Source organism: Cynocephalus volans, chromosome 10 (assembly GCF_027409185.1).
Source record: "Cynocephalus volans isolate mCynVol1 chromosome 10, mCynVol1.pri, whole genome shotgun sequence".
In the NCBI taxonomy this organism is placed as follows: domain Eukaryota; kingdom Metazoa; phylum Chordata; class Mammalia; order Dermoptera; family Cynocephalidae; genus Cynocephalus; species Cynocephalus volans.
Window position 1 is genome coordinate 119,700,639 of NC_084469.1, and position 14,018 is coordinate 119,714,656.

General features: G+C 50.6%; 1 protein-coding gene and 1 pseudogene across 1 annotated transcript in view; one reads left to right on the plus strand and one right to left on the minus strand.

Annotated features, from left to right (window-relative positions):
* Positions 1-14,018, minus strand: part of CMIP (c-Maf inducing protein) — a 232,823-nt gene that overhangs the window by 113,359 nt on the left and 105,446 nt on the right. The gene's annotated exons all lie outside the window — the stretch shown is intronic.
* LOC134389029 (myosin light polypeptide 6-like) lies at positions 5,477-6,028 on the plus strand (annotated as a pseudogene).

Sequence of the window (14,018 nt, forward strand, 5' to 3'; positions counted from 1 at the left end):
TAGAAATGCCCCTTCTTTCCTTGCTTTGAACAGGCCAGATGGAGTATCCTTTGCCCTTTTCTTGCAAACAAGAGCTTGTCACTCAGCGCATCCGTTACTGCACACTGCCACCATCAGGAGCTCCTGGAGCAGTGGACGGTGGCTGGCCCCCAGATGCAATGTCCTCAACTGCAGAGCATTTTGTGTCTTTGTTTACTTTCCATTGTTTTCCCCTTTCCCCACAGACATCGGCTGTCGGGTACTCCTGTTCCATGAAGACAGCATGGCTGTCCACCAAAGTCCCTGTGCTTTGTCCTAATTTGCTGCTTCCAATTTCATGGTCTCGGAAACCCACATAATACACTTGTCAGGACTGTGCCCCATGTGGGACTGAAGGAGTGAAACCTGCGAGCTCAGAGCATGGCAGTGACCAGACCTCTGGGCACTTTCTGGGGTCCTGGGCTGTGTTTGGAATTGGTGTGCTTGCTGGAAAGAGGCCTTGGAAGAAGTGGGGTGTTGCTCTGTCTACCAGGAACAAGGTCCCCTGCTGACTCAAACCTCAACGTTCCTTGCAACCGAAAAACCGTCCCACTGAACAGCAGGGAACAATTAAAGGCCACTACTGCCTCTCAGGGCAGGCCTTTGATTCCAAGAGGAACGCTTCTCAGTCACCACCCTTCCACCCTACCTACCCTTCTCAAGACCAGTCTGATAAGTGGCTTTTTAAAAGCATCACCCGGACGCTGTGAGGCTCAGAGACAGGGGACGAACTGGCAAGCTGGCAAGCAGACATTCCAGGGAGGAATTCCTGGGACACTGGGCTGAGCACTGGGTGTTGGGACATTTGGGAAGAGGCCCCCGTGGGAGGAGGCAAACAACAGGAGGAACTAAAGAGCTTCTGGGATCAGACTTCTGGGTTCCAATCCCAGCTCTGCCTCTTGGGAGTTGCTTAATGTGAGGCAAGTGGTCCTGTCGCTGCGTGCCTCAGTTTCCCCATCTGTATCTACCTCAGGGTGCTACTTTGAGGATTCAAGAAGACACTGTTCCTAAAACACGAAGCTCAGCAATTCCCCTCCTGGGCATATACCCAAAAGAATTTAAAACAGGGACTCAAATCTTTGTACAAGAATGTTCATGGCTGCTCATTCACAGTAGGCAAGAGGTGGGAACAACCCAAATGCCCATCGACAGATGAATGAATAAAAAATATGGTATATACAGACAACGGAATACCACTTGGTCATAAAAAGGGATGAAGTGCTGATGCTGCTGCAACACAGATGAACCTTGAAAACATGACACCAAGCGAAAGAAGCCAGTCCCAAGAGGCCACGTATGTATGATCCTGTGCCTGTGAAGTGTCCAGAATGGGTAAACCCACAGACCCAGAACACAGACTGGTGGCTGCCCGGGGCCGGAGAAAGGGAGCAGAGAGGGGAGTGCCTGCCAGTGGGTCTGGGGTCTCCTTTTGGGGTGGTGCAAGTGTTTTGGAACTAGACAGAGATGGCAGCTGCACAACATTGCAAATGTACTAAATACCACTGAACTGTTCACTTTAAAATGGGCAATTTCTTATGAGGTAAATTTTACCTCCATTCAAAAACAAACAAAATAACCCTTAGCCCAGTGCCCTGCATGTAGCTGACAGTGTCACGGACAGTGTCACGGACAGGCTGTTCAGCCGGGACACCCTGGCACCTCCCCCCTTCCCTGATTCCTGGTCTGTCCCTCGCATGGGCCTGGTCACAGCCCTGCCCTCCTGGGACAGCTGCAAAGGTGCAGACGGGGTGTGGGAGCTGTGGAGCAGGTGTGCTCCAGGCAGGGGAGGCCCTGAGGAGGTCCTTCCTCTCTCCCTTCCCCCAACCTACGGGGAAACAGACTTTAAGGAGCCCAAAGACGCTGATCGGTTCTACTAGAAACATGCTCTTCTGAAAGACAACCTGAGCCATACCTATCATTCCTATTTTAATATTTTATGAACCTGTCGTGTCATTTATTTTTTTAAAGTGGCAGGACTCTCTTTTCAAGTGAACTCTTTGCCTGGAGTCCAGATAGGTAACACACGAGGCGAAGTAGTGACACTGAGGGGCAGGTGGCCAGGCCGTGCCCCTCTGTCCCTCCCCACGCCTGCTCTGGTTCAGGAACAGTCTCTCCAAGCCCACACTTCCTTCCATCTCCCTAGACGGGCAACCCAGAACTGGCCCAGCAGGTTTCTGCAGTTTTCCTTCAAGAAAGAGGACCGGGATGAGCCATTTCACCGCAGGACAGGACTGCTTTCTGGTTAGAAATTGGCTTCGAGTCTGGAGGGCTGCCATGGGGTATCGACACTGCCCGAGGAAGCAGGTGGTACCATCCCCATCCCCCTGCAGTGGAAGGGTGGCTCCAGGGCGGCAGGTGGCTTCAGCTGGAAGCTCACCTTCAATGGCGCTTCCCTGCAGCCAATGCGGGGAGGGAGCAGGTGTTAGCTCCTTCCGTGTCATGGTCCCCAGAGAGGGGCACAGAGGATGTGTGCACAGTCTTTGGTGACATCTCCCATGTGGAAAAGCCCATGGTGTCCTTAACTGGCCAGGACGAATATTCTGCACATCATCCCAGCTCGTGAAGATTTCATAGTTTCTGGGCTGAAGGTACCAGGGCAAGGAGTGGGAAATTCACAGAGACAGCTCTCTTCAGTGTGGGTTCCAAGACGAGAGAGTTTTTGGACCAGGAAGGGAGAGAGGTGGGAGGAAGGGAGGGAGGAAAGAAGGGAGTCCCACAGGCAAATACATTAGTAGAACTCTCTGTTATTTCCCTCACTGAGGTTTACAGTTCACAGTAACATACACTGAACGCTCTGAGAAGTCCTGTAACCAAAAAAACCTGTTATACCATTTCTACATCTACATCGGAGAGCCTTTGCTTTTTTTGTTTGTTCTGCTGGTTTTTTCACTTTTTGATAGCATACCTATTAACATCATAGAACAAAACTATTTTAGGAAATACCAGACTAAGATATTCCTTGGGGAGGAGATGGAGATGAGGGTGGCAGTCTCTTTCTTTGGGAAGAATAAGAAATCCTTCTCAACTGCAATGAAAGGCTTACTGCCTATCTTAAGGAACTCTGACAGTGCCACCTGAGGGTGCCCTCAGGGTGGCATTTGAGGCCCCTGAGGGGTCTGGTCTCTCTTTCAGTCTCATCTCCAGCCACTCTCCCCTCCCTGCATAGGTGAGGACTTGACTGGCCTGCCGGCATTCAGCACTCAGTATCCATCCTGCCTCCATCAACATCCCTTAAACCGCCAAAGAAAGCTGAGTAACAATCATCTAAGCTAGACAGGCAGGGGAAAGTTCTCAGACATAAGAAAAATTACGTCCTTATTTCCCAAAAGTGGTAAGAGAAAGAAGTAGTGTGGTGGCGATGCAGGGGTTGGGGGGGGGCATGACACGGAGATTAAAAGTGAGTTCAGTGTTATGGTATCCACTTCACAGATGAGAAAACAGAGGCAGATACCCCGACTCAGCACTCTCTTGGGATTTCCCACTCTTGAGCTGCCTGGCCCCTGAATGGAACCTGCGAGTGTCTTGGCAGGGTGAACTGAAGGACTCATGCTAAGTCCATCTTGGTGCTCCACAAAGAACCCATCAAGTGGTTTCTCCTCTTTCTTCCCTGCACTCACATAACTCCAAAACACTCTTGTTTTCCAAGCCAAATTTTATGGCCCATTAGTCCCAGGATGGGGGTTGAGCACTAACAGTACCCCCCTGTCCTTCCTTTCTGAAGACAGGCATGACCTGGACATTGCATGAACCACGTGAAGGTTACACACCATGAGAGACCCAACACTAACAGGGCTCAGGGTTGGGACTGATATTGACTGGGATGAGATCAAGGGATGCTAAATCCAGTAGTACAAAGTCCCCAGGGAGAGCAGGGAAGAGACCTTACATGCAGTGTCTTTCACTTTTAATTATCATTTTCATTAAATCATGATTATGGTTGTGATGATGATGACAGTGACAGTGATAATAAGATGGTGGTAATGATTGTAATGGAGGTGGTGATGATGATAATAATGGTGATGTGAGGGTGGTAATGGTGATGATGGTGATGACGGTAATGGTGATGATGGTGGTGGTGGTGGTGGTGGTGATGGTGGTGATGGTGATGGTGGTGGTGGTGGTGGTGGTGGTGGTGAATACAGCAGCCACCACTGTGGCCAAGCACCTCCAGAACTTCATAGAATTTAATCCCTGCTATGACACTTGCATTTTACAGATGAGAACACCAAGGCTTAGAGAGGTAATGAAACATGTCAAAGCCACACAGCAGCTGGTAAGTCATGGGAGTGGGATCCACAACTGGATCTAACTCTAGATATGCACTCTCTCAACCACTGTTCTGTGCTAGGCTCAGGTCACATCATTCCACAGCACACTGCAGTGGTTAAGACATCAGCTCTGGTAACATGGTACTTAACTTCAAATCCTGGCTCTGCCTCTCACTGGCTGTGTGTCCTTGAGCAACCTACTGCATCTCTCTGTGCCTTGATTTTCTCATCTGTAAAATGGACATAACGCTGTATTTCATCAATTCAAAGATGCACAGTTGAACGTGCCTTAAAACTGATGTGATAATAAAGCTCTGGGGGTATGCAGGAGAATGGGTTATCTTACAAGCAATCTCAGATCTGATGACAAATGGTAGTGCCTGCCTCAAGGGTTGCTGCAGAGATTAGATTAGATAATATATACTGAATGTTTAAAACAGCACCAGGCACTAAGCATTTACAAGAACTCGCTCTTATTTTGAAAAGTTTTAGAATTTAGCCAGTCTACAAAATTTATTCTAGTGTTCGCCAAGGGATCAAAAAGTTCAGACTTTGAGCCACACACTGAGCCCCAAGAGACTGTCACTGATCACCGTCCACACACACCTCATAAGACCTGAAGCTCATACAGCCAGGAAGGGCCAGAGGCAGGACTTGAACGCAGACCTCCTAACCACCCAAAACACCCAAGGCCTTGTGTGGTGGTGTCTCTGGCTCAGGACTTCACTGCTCTCAGGCTGGCAGTAATTCAAGCATCCCCAGGGGAACCACGGAGGTACAAGAGGAGCAGGGATGAGTTGTCCTCGGGGACCCTCTTGGTGTTTATTCTTCACTAATGGATAAAGTCTATCTCCTGTGGGATGCTCCTTCCTGGGGCCCAGATCATCGCTCTGGAGACCCACCAGCTCAGAACTTGGGGAAATGTTTTCTGTGCCCTGCTCCAAGCCTGCTAGAAAAGGTGGGCTAGCAACAGCTTTGGAGCTGTCTCCACAAGTGGCATGGGGGCTGAGGCAGAGGGGTCACTGCAAGGTCAATTCAGTCCAAATCAGCTTCTCAGAAATGTTCTGAGCTGCCAAAGCTCAAAGGAAGCACTGGGTACCCCCATTCCACCACTGTGTGACCTAGGCTCAAGTGTCCCACTTCTCTGTGCCTCAGTTTCCTCCTCTATAAAATGGGGATAAATGAGGAAAAGGTCCAGCAGAGCTGAGCAGTCAAGATGTGTGACTTCACCGAGGACCAGACCGCAGAATTCAAGGAGGCCTTCCAGCTGTTTGACTGAACAGGTGATGGCAAGATCCTATACAGCCAATGTGGGAACGTGATGAGGGCCCTGGGCCAGAACCCCACCAACGCCATGGTGCCCAAGGTCCTGGAGAACCCCAAGAGTGATGAGATGAATGTGAAGGTACTGGACTTTGAGCACTTCTTGCCTATGCTGCAGACTGTGGCCAAGAACAAGGACCAGGGCACCTATGAGGATTATGTTGAAGGCCTTCGGGTGTTTTACAAAGAAGGGAACAGCACAGTAATGGGCACTGAAATCCGGCATGTCCTTGTCATGGTGGGTGAGAAGATGACAGAGGAAGAAGTGGAGATGCTGGTGGCAGGGCACAAGGATAGGAATGGTTGTATCAACTATGAAGAGCTTGTCCATGTGGTGCTGCATGGCTGAGGACATTCCCAGTATCCCCATAGCCCCATGCCTTTCCCTGTGTGAGACTTTTTGCATCTAGCCCCAGAGGCCTCCTAGGCCATCTTGTCACAGCACCTCTCCCATCTTGTCTTTCTTGATTGATGTTTGCTATCATCATTCACCAAATAAACTTGCTCTTTGTGCATCCCCCCCCAAAAAAGGGGGGCAATAGTAGTAATGGTCTCTCATACGTTTATTGTGAAGGTTAAATGAGTAGCAAGTGTTCAGTTAATCTCAGCTATCACATTACAAGGCAACTCTCCTTAAGTGTACTCTAATGGCAGCACAGGGTATACCTCTTAGAACTGATTATCTTCACCATCAAATGGAGCAATAAATACCCCCTCTCAGGATAAGATGAGATAGAAATGAGCAAGATCTCCCTACATGAAAATGCCCTACACAAATGTTCCTCCCACAGCCACTTAATGGGCACCTACTGTGCACAGGGTCCTGGGATCTGCATGGGACAACACCTAGTCCACGTGATCTCAGAGTCGTCCATTCTAAGACTCAGTATTAGGGGGATTAGCATTGACCAAGCTAACATGGTAATAAGTAATAAGTAGTGTGATCTACTTATCCATGTGTCTGTCTCCCCTGCTGGTCTGTGACTTCCGAGAGCAGGGACAGTGACCTGTCCCCAGAGGCCACCACTGTATCCTCAGCACCAGCACAACATCTGTCATATCAAACCTGCTCCTAGGTGGGTGAAAAAAATTGAGCAAGGGTGGAGGAATATATTTTAGGCCAAAATCAAAGCCTCTTGTTTACAAAACCACCCACAATCTTTCCCTCCCTCTTTTCTTTAGTAACTGACTAAATTTCCAAATTTGTCCATTACTAAAGCCTCCAAGAACTCCCCAGTTTTCACTCAACAACCATCTTTCCTGGATGGGTTCTGCGACACCATGGGCCCAGGGCATGCTGTGCCGGGCTAAGCTCTCAGGTTTCACCCAGTCTGGCTAAACCACCAGCACCAGGGGCCAAACCTGGCACACCCACCACATCCTCCTGCCAGACAGTGGGAGGACTTCTAGACTGCAAGGCTGTTAGTGTGAGGCTCCAGGCTGCCCCACAATGGGCCTACAGGCGACAGGCAGGGCTGGAGAGGGTGTCGAGGGAGGGCAGTCTGGATGGGGGGCCACGGGGTTATCAGGAGACCTCCAGAGGAAGGCAAATTCACAGCCTGCAGCAGGACACTGAGGAAGGGGGACGTAAGGCAGGTGGGCTCCCTGGGCTCTTGGCTGGGCATCCCTTGGAACAGCACTGCCCAATAGATCTTTCTAGGATGACAGAACTGCTCTACATCTGTACTTACAGATACAGTAGCCACATGTGGCTACCGAGCACTTGAAACATGGCTAGTGCAACTAAGGACTGTGTTCTTAAGCTTAGTTAATTTTAAGGTAAAACAGTCACATGTGGCTAGTAGCACCCGTACTACAGCACAGGAATAGACTCTAGAGATCAAGCCTAGGATTTGGGGTGAAACTACACCCCAGAAAGTCAGCAGAGAATGCAGGGCAGGTGAAGCAAAGCTCGTGAGATTCCTGCTCAGAGATTTTCTCTGCTCAAGAGGGCTCAGAACACTAACGGTTCACATGCACAACTGCACTTTACATACATTAACTCACTTAACTGGCACATACATTACACACATACATTACATTACACACACCACACAACCACCCAGGGAGGTAAGTATGATCACAAGCCCATTTTACAGATGAGGAGACTAAGGTTTGGAAAGCTTTTCTCTCGGTGACACCCTCATGTTTGTGTTGTCACCCTGCTGGTTGATCCTACCTCCCTCCTACCTCCCACCCAGGGCCCCCTACCCACAAAGTTATGTTCAATCAAATTAACAGATATACTGTACTAACTTAAAAAAAAAACAAAAACACTCCCAGGCCTCTTCAATTATGGAATTTGAGCCTTGTGTCCTCAACCTTTTCCCCAAGCCAAAGGTCAGATCCCTCTCCACTCCTCGAAACCTTGGATGTCCCTTCCTTTTTAAAAGAGTTCTCGTCCTATGGCTTCATTTGAATTCCTGGCAGTTCCTATTAGTGAAAAGACACATTTTTACTTCACTGTTATGGCTTTGGTGATAGGGGCCAGGGGTCATTTCATTTTATTATCTTACATTTATATTTCTCTCTCAATCTGAAACTCACTGATAATCCAAGAAACTTGGATGCGAGGTACGGTGACCAATCACGCTGGTCTGTCTGAGACTTGGGGGCTGATCCTGGGAAGTGGGACTCTCACTGCTAATGCCGGGAAGTCCCAGCCAAGTTGGGACAGATCGGTCACCAGCCTTGACTGAGAAGCATGTCAGTGCCCACAAGAAGCATCAGGTTGATTTCATACCCATCAGAGGGTCCTCAGCCACCACCGATTCTAGGGTTGTGGGCCCACAGGCAAGGAGGGCCACCAAGAAAGCAACCTGGATCTCAAATAAGACCAAATGGGGTTCGAGATCCCAACTCAACTATGTGCAGCTGGGCACCCCAAGCAAGTAGCTTCTCAGAGCCTCTTTCCTCGTCTGTAAAATAAGGACGGTGAGGCCCACCTGCCAGGGCTGCTGTGGGAGAAACAAAGAATAAAAGAGCCCACACACAGTTGGTGCCCAAGAACACTGGCTCCTGCCCCCTCGCTGTTGCTGCTATTAAAGACCAGAAGCAGACCAGGTAACGCTTCTGAATAATTGCCAAGAAGAACCCAAAATGTCTCATTTAATTAGCATTCTCCACCCTCGCCCTACCCCAGAAATCTGCAAGGGAGGAGATGGCTCTTTCCAAGACTGACCCCATTCATAGAAAGAGCATGAGAGACAATTGCTGCTCATGGAAGGTTAAGGGTAAACACCACACCAAAGCTCCATGCTGATTCTGGAGACAGAGATGGGAACGGGAGTCTGAGGCAGCTGCCAGAAATTACCACTCGAGATCCAAGAAGAGATGGTGAGCCCAAGGTCTCTGAAGCCTTGGGAAGAACATGCATAAAAGCCCCAGGCACAGAAGAAGGGAAATGGGCCCAAGGACCAGACAGACACTACATCAAAGTCATCCTGGGCTGGTTCCAGGGTTGGGGCCAAGGACGTCCTGGTGAGTGAGTCCACCAAGGGTCTAACAGTATAACTCCCTGCACAGACGCCCTTCCTCCAGCAAGACTGAGGCTGAGGGGCTGGGCTGGTGAAGGGCTGGAGGCGGGTTGGGGACTGGAATTGGGTTGGAGAGAACCAGATAAGAGGCAACTTGAGCACAGGCTGACTCCTGTTAGTGCAAGAAGAGGCAGTGAGTCTTCCTGGGCATCTAGGGAGAGAGGCTCCTGACGTGGAGGCTGGGTGGGCACACACAGTTGGACTGTTGGGGCACACATCCAGCCCACACTGTGCTAAGCTATGCGTTGTGGCTCACCAAGTCATTTGCATCAAGATGCCATGTGAGCCCACCCCTCTTTGGACGGCTTTTTTTACTTTAATCAATTTTGTTTTTTATATCAGTTTCAGATTTACAGAAAATCTGAGAACATAGTAGAGAGAGTTCCCATATAGGTATCCCACACCCAGTTTCCCCTACTATTTATGTCTTCTGTAAGTACAGTACACTAGTATAGTTACAACTAGTGAAATAATATGAATACCTTATTACAACTAAAGTCCACATTTTATTCACATTTCCTAGGTTTTCCCATACGTCTCTCTTCTGTTCCAGGATCCCACAGTGCATTTAGTCATCAGGTCTCCATAGGCTCCTCTTGGCTGTGACGGTTTCTCAGACTTTCCTTGTTTTTGATGACCTTGACAGTTTTGAGGAGAACTGGTCAGATATTTTATAGAATGACCCCCCCTCCATTGGGATTTGTTCTTCTCACGATGAAACTGGGGTTGTGGGTTACTGGGAGGAAGACACCAAAGGAGTGTCCTTCTCATGTCCTATCATGGGTCCGTACCATCAACATGACATCACTGTTGGCACTGACCTTGATCACTTGGCCAAGGTCGTGTCTCTCAGGTTTTTCCACTGTAGAGCTATTCCTTTTTCCCCTTCCCAAACTGTCCTCTTTGGAAGGACATCATTATGGAAAGGCCTTCTTAGGTGTGGCCAATACTACTCCTACCTCTTGACTCAACCAAAATGCCCCAAAGCTGTGTTCAGAGGCCCACTGGACAGCAGGAGAAGCTCAGCCTCTAAAGGGAGACGCTCTGTCCCTTTGTTTGGGTGACAGGAGCATTTCCACATCTGCTTTGGCGCCCACCCAAGAAGAACGGTAAGAACCACGCCACAGGGTGGTCGCACAGACCACAGGTCACCCTGTGAAGCGCCTGGCACACAGGAGGGCTCAGGAAACGGAGTTCCTGATTCCTGGTGGCCCTGGACGCTCGAAAGGAGGATGAAAGGGGACAGGGGCCTCCTGATACAGAGAGACAGCCTCTCCTTTCCTCGCCGCATTTTCAGAGAACCCTGTTCAGGCAGGATGATCACCAGGCCCTCAGGGGGTCAACCTGGAGAACGTCCCAGAGAGTGCAGGGTGAGGTCCCCAGCACAGGGCCAGACTAGCCCAGGCCTTTTGGCCTTGGCCTTTTCAAGACCAACCCTCCTGTTGCCTGTGAGGAGGCCACTGTTAGTGCATTTTCCAGGTAAGGAAACTGAGGCTCACAACTAGGCAGTTCTGCCCAAGGCCACCTGCTGAGCAACAGAAGGTCAGCTCAACCCCAGGCCTTGACGACAGTTGCATATGCAGCACCAGGTCACTTCCTCCTAAATGACAACGTGGGCCACTAGGATGCACTGTCAGAAGGAACGCGGCTCGTCACACACCTGAGCATCGAGCTTGGGCCTTCTCCTCACCCTCACTGACCACGCAAGTGCAGACTTCTAACATGATGAGAAATTACAGATACCCTTGGCTCAAATCACAGCAGGTGAGGGTCTGGCCAAGCCACTCTGCAGAAGGGCTTGGTGGTGAGGCCATTCTCCCTCTGCTGATTCTCTAATAGAAAGGGAAAAAGGGAGATTCCAGCACAGGCCTGGTGCCCAGCATGTCCTGGATGAACAGATGCTGAAGGACTGAAGGAGTGAGGGCAAACACTGAACAAATGAACAAAAGAAAAACTGCATGCACACAAACACTCACACAGACCTGCCATGGGCAGGCACTTGACACATAATTGCCCATTTAATTAACCTCACAGCCACTCTGTAAAGTAGATATTACTCCCATTTTACAGAGAGGACACTGAGTCTCAAAGAGATTAAGTAACCTCACCCAGATCACCCATGGGGAAGTGGTGGAGCCATGGTGGTGCGTGCAGGGCCAGCTCTCACCGGGTCTTGGGAGCCAACTGTGCCCAGCTCTTCCAGACTCTACACTCAGAGGTTCCCTTTGGCCCCAGTGGGAGGATCCACACTGCAGAAATCGGCAAACACTACAAATAGGGCATTTTCCCCCCAGAGGGCAGACTCACCAGCACACCAGATTCAAACTTGGTAGTCCAATTCCTGCACGGGTGTTTTCAACCACTGGGCCACACCACTCTCTGAGCGTAGGTCTGTCAGTCTACCTGGCACACACACATGCGCATGTGTGTATGTGCACAGAGGTGCCCTTTAGGCCTTCCGGGCTTCATGAGAAACCCACACTCACACACTGAGGGTTCACGTACTTATGGGATGATTTGTCCCAATAAGTTAAAGCACAAAATGATGCCGGGCCCAGATACTGACACTCCTCAGTAGCCCACCCACCTCCATGGCAGGACTATCCTGTGCAATCATCCCCTGTAGGTCATGGCCACTGGAAGGTAAAACTGTAGACAAGAGATGCCAGGATCACCCAAGGCCCAGCCAGTGCCATCTCCTTCAGAGAGCACCAGGGGGGCCAAGTGGTGGCAGAGAGAGACAACAAGAAGGAGAGTGGAGCTTTGAGCTTGGATTATCTCTGGGTTCAGATTCCAGCTCCACCACCTGCTGTGGACCCCTGCCCTCGTCCCCAGTCACTTCACCATCCTGAGCCTGTTTGCTCATCTGCAAAGCGGAGCAGTAGGACACCCAGGGTGAGACAGTAGGTACAAAAGACCGAGTACACAGCAGGTGCTCATGAACAGTGGCTCCTAACATTCTTGGCTGACACAGCATGAGAGTGAGTGGTAATGGGACAGTAACAGGATGAGGTCACCCGAAGAGTAACTGAGTCAGAGGAGGGGCTACACACCCAGAAGGGAGAGCGCCCAGGAGAGCACTGTGGACGCCCCTTCCTTGAACAACACACTATCGTATTTAAACCTCTGCTCATTGTCCAGGTGGAAATGGCAGCACATTTTCTCTTTAATTTACACCTCTTTGGCTATCAGGAGGCTGGTATTTTCACAGGGACGCCTGCTGCTTTTCTCTCTTGGTGCTTTGCATGCTTCCCCTTGAGGTGGTCACACTCTCTCACTGAGGCACATCCACTTTTTGCGTACTAACTAAGGTCATTTAACCCTTCATTTGTCAACCATACCGCATCTTCCCAGGTCACCCTTTGCCCTTCAGGTTGGCTTATGGTGAGGTAGTTTGCTGGTTTTTCCATGCTCAAGGGTCACTTTGTTATGTAGCCAAATCCAGCTCTCCTTCCCGTTGTGGTTTCTGTCTCCTTCTCCAACAGCAAGAGCCAAGGTTCCGGGCTGCCATGGGTCTGTGTGGTTGACCCCAGCTAACTGGCTTAAAAGCGAGAAATGAATGTAAAAGTTTCCGCTCTCTTCCCTCCTCCCCCAGCAAGCCCAGGGCCGTGCTGGGCCTCCTCCCACCAGGCCTTCACTCTGCAGGGTCATCCCCTTGTCCCCTGGAGCTCCTGCCTGGCACAGGGAGATAGTGACTCACTCCTGAGGCATGGTGCCCTTGCCCTGGGACCCAGCCACACCAAGGTGGGAGACACAAGGCTCTTGGGCTGCGGGGCTTTTGCCAAGCAGCCCATCGCATGAGGTGGGGGACACAGCTCCCTTCTGATGTCCCCACTTCCAGTGGACAGAGGGAAGGCATGTGCTCAGAGGCAACGGGGGAGAAGGAGCCAGAAGTCAGAGGGAAAGGCAGACTGTACTGACCACACCACAGCCCTGCAGTCAGAGCCAAGGGGCGAGGCCAGAGGTTCCCGCCCCATCCCTGGAGTCGCAAGAAAAAGGCAGAAAGACAGCCCAACGGACCTCAGCGTCAGGCCTGGGGATCCTTCCATCAAACTGCTCTAGAAGGCAAGGACCTGACCCCACTGGGCCTCAGTCTCCCTACTTGCAAAATAGGTCTCTCATGCATACAGTTCCTTCCAGGTTTAAAAAAAAAAAAATCTAAGACTGAACAGCTCCCAGCACCCCTGGGATGAGTACACTGAGGTTTTAGAGAAAGTCTGGAGCAAAAAAGTTAGGAGAACCTTCTAACAGCTGCTAACAAGTCAGTGCCAAGCCAAGCCAACAACTATTTATTAAGCACCTACTACATGCCAGGGGCTGGAGATACAGTGGAGAGGCACAGTAGCAAGCGGGGGAGGAAGAGAGGGAACTCCAGTTTTGCTTTGAGCCAGGTAAGGGCTAGCACGTCACACGTCTCTCATCAGCCTTCACACCACCCCTTCAGTATCCTCATTTTTACAGAAGTGGAAACTGAGGCCCAGAGAGGTGACGTGCCCTGCCTTGTGCAGCGAGGGGATGTCCAATGTGAGTCTGCCTTTCCAGGCCACACTCTTTTGCTGAGGCTCAAACATTGCCTGACTCTGAGCTCCGGGGCCCAGGGAAGGTACGTATGTGTGGCAGGCCCACCCCCACCAGCCACAGATGCCATATCCAAGGATGGGAAGAAATGGGTTCCGCCCTGCAGCAACGGTGCCCTGCCACTGGCACAACACACTTCCAGGACAGGCAAGTCCCTCAAGGGACCCAGTAGCAACCGTGAGTGCAGCACAGCCTCCATGGTGCTTCTCTGGCAGGGTCCCCACTAGGCAGCAGAGCCCTGGAGTTTGGATTTGGGATTCCTGCCAGCCTGGGACATGGCTCTGAGGGTTCCATG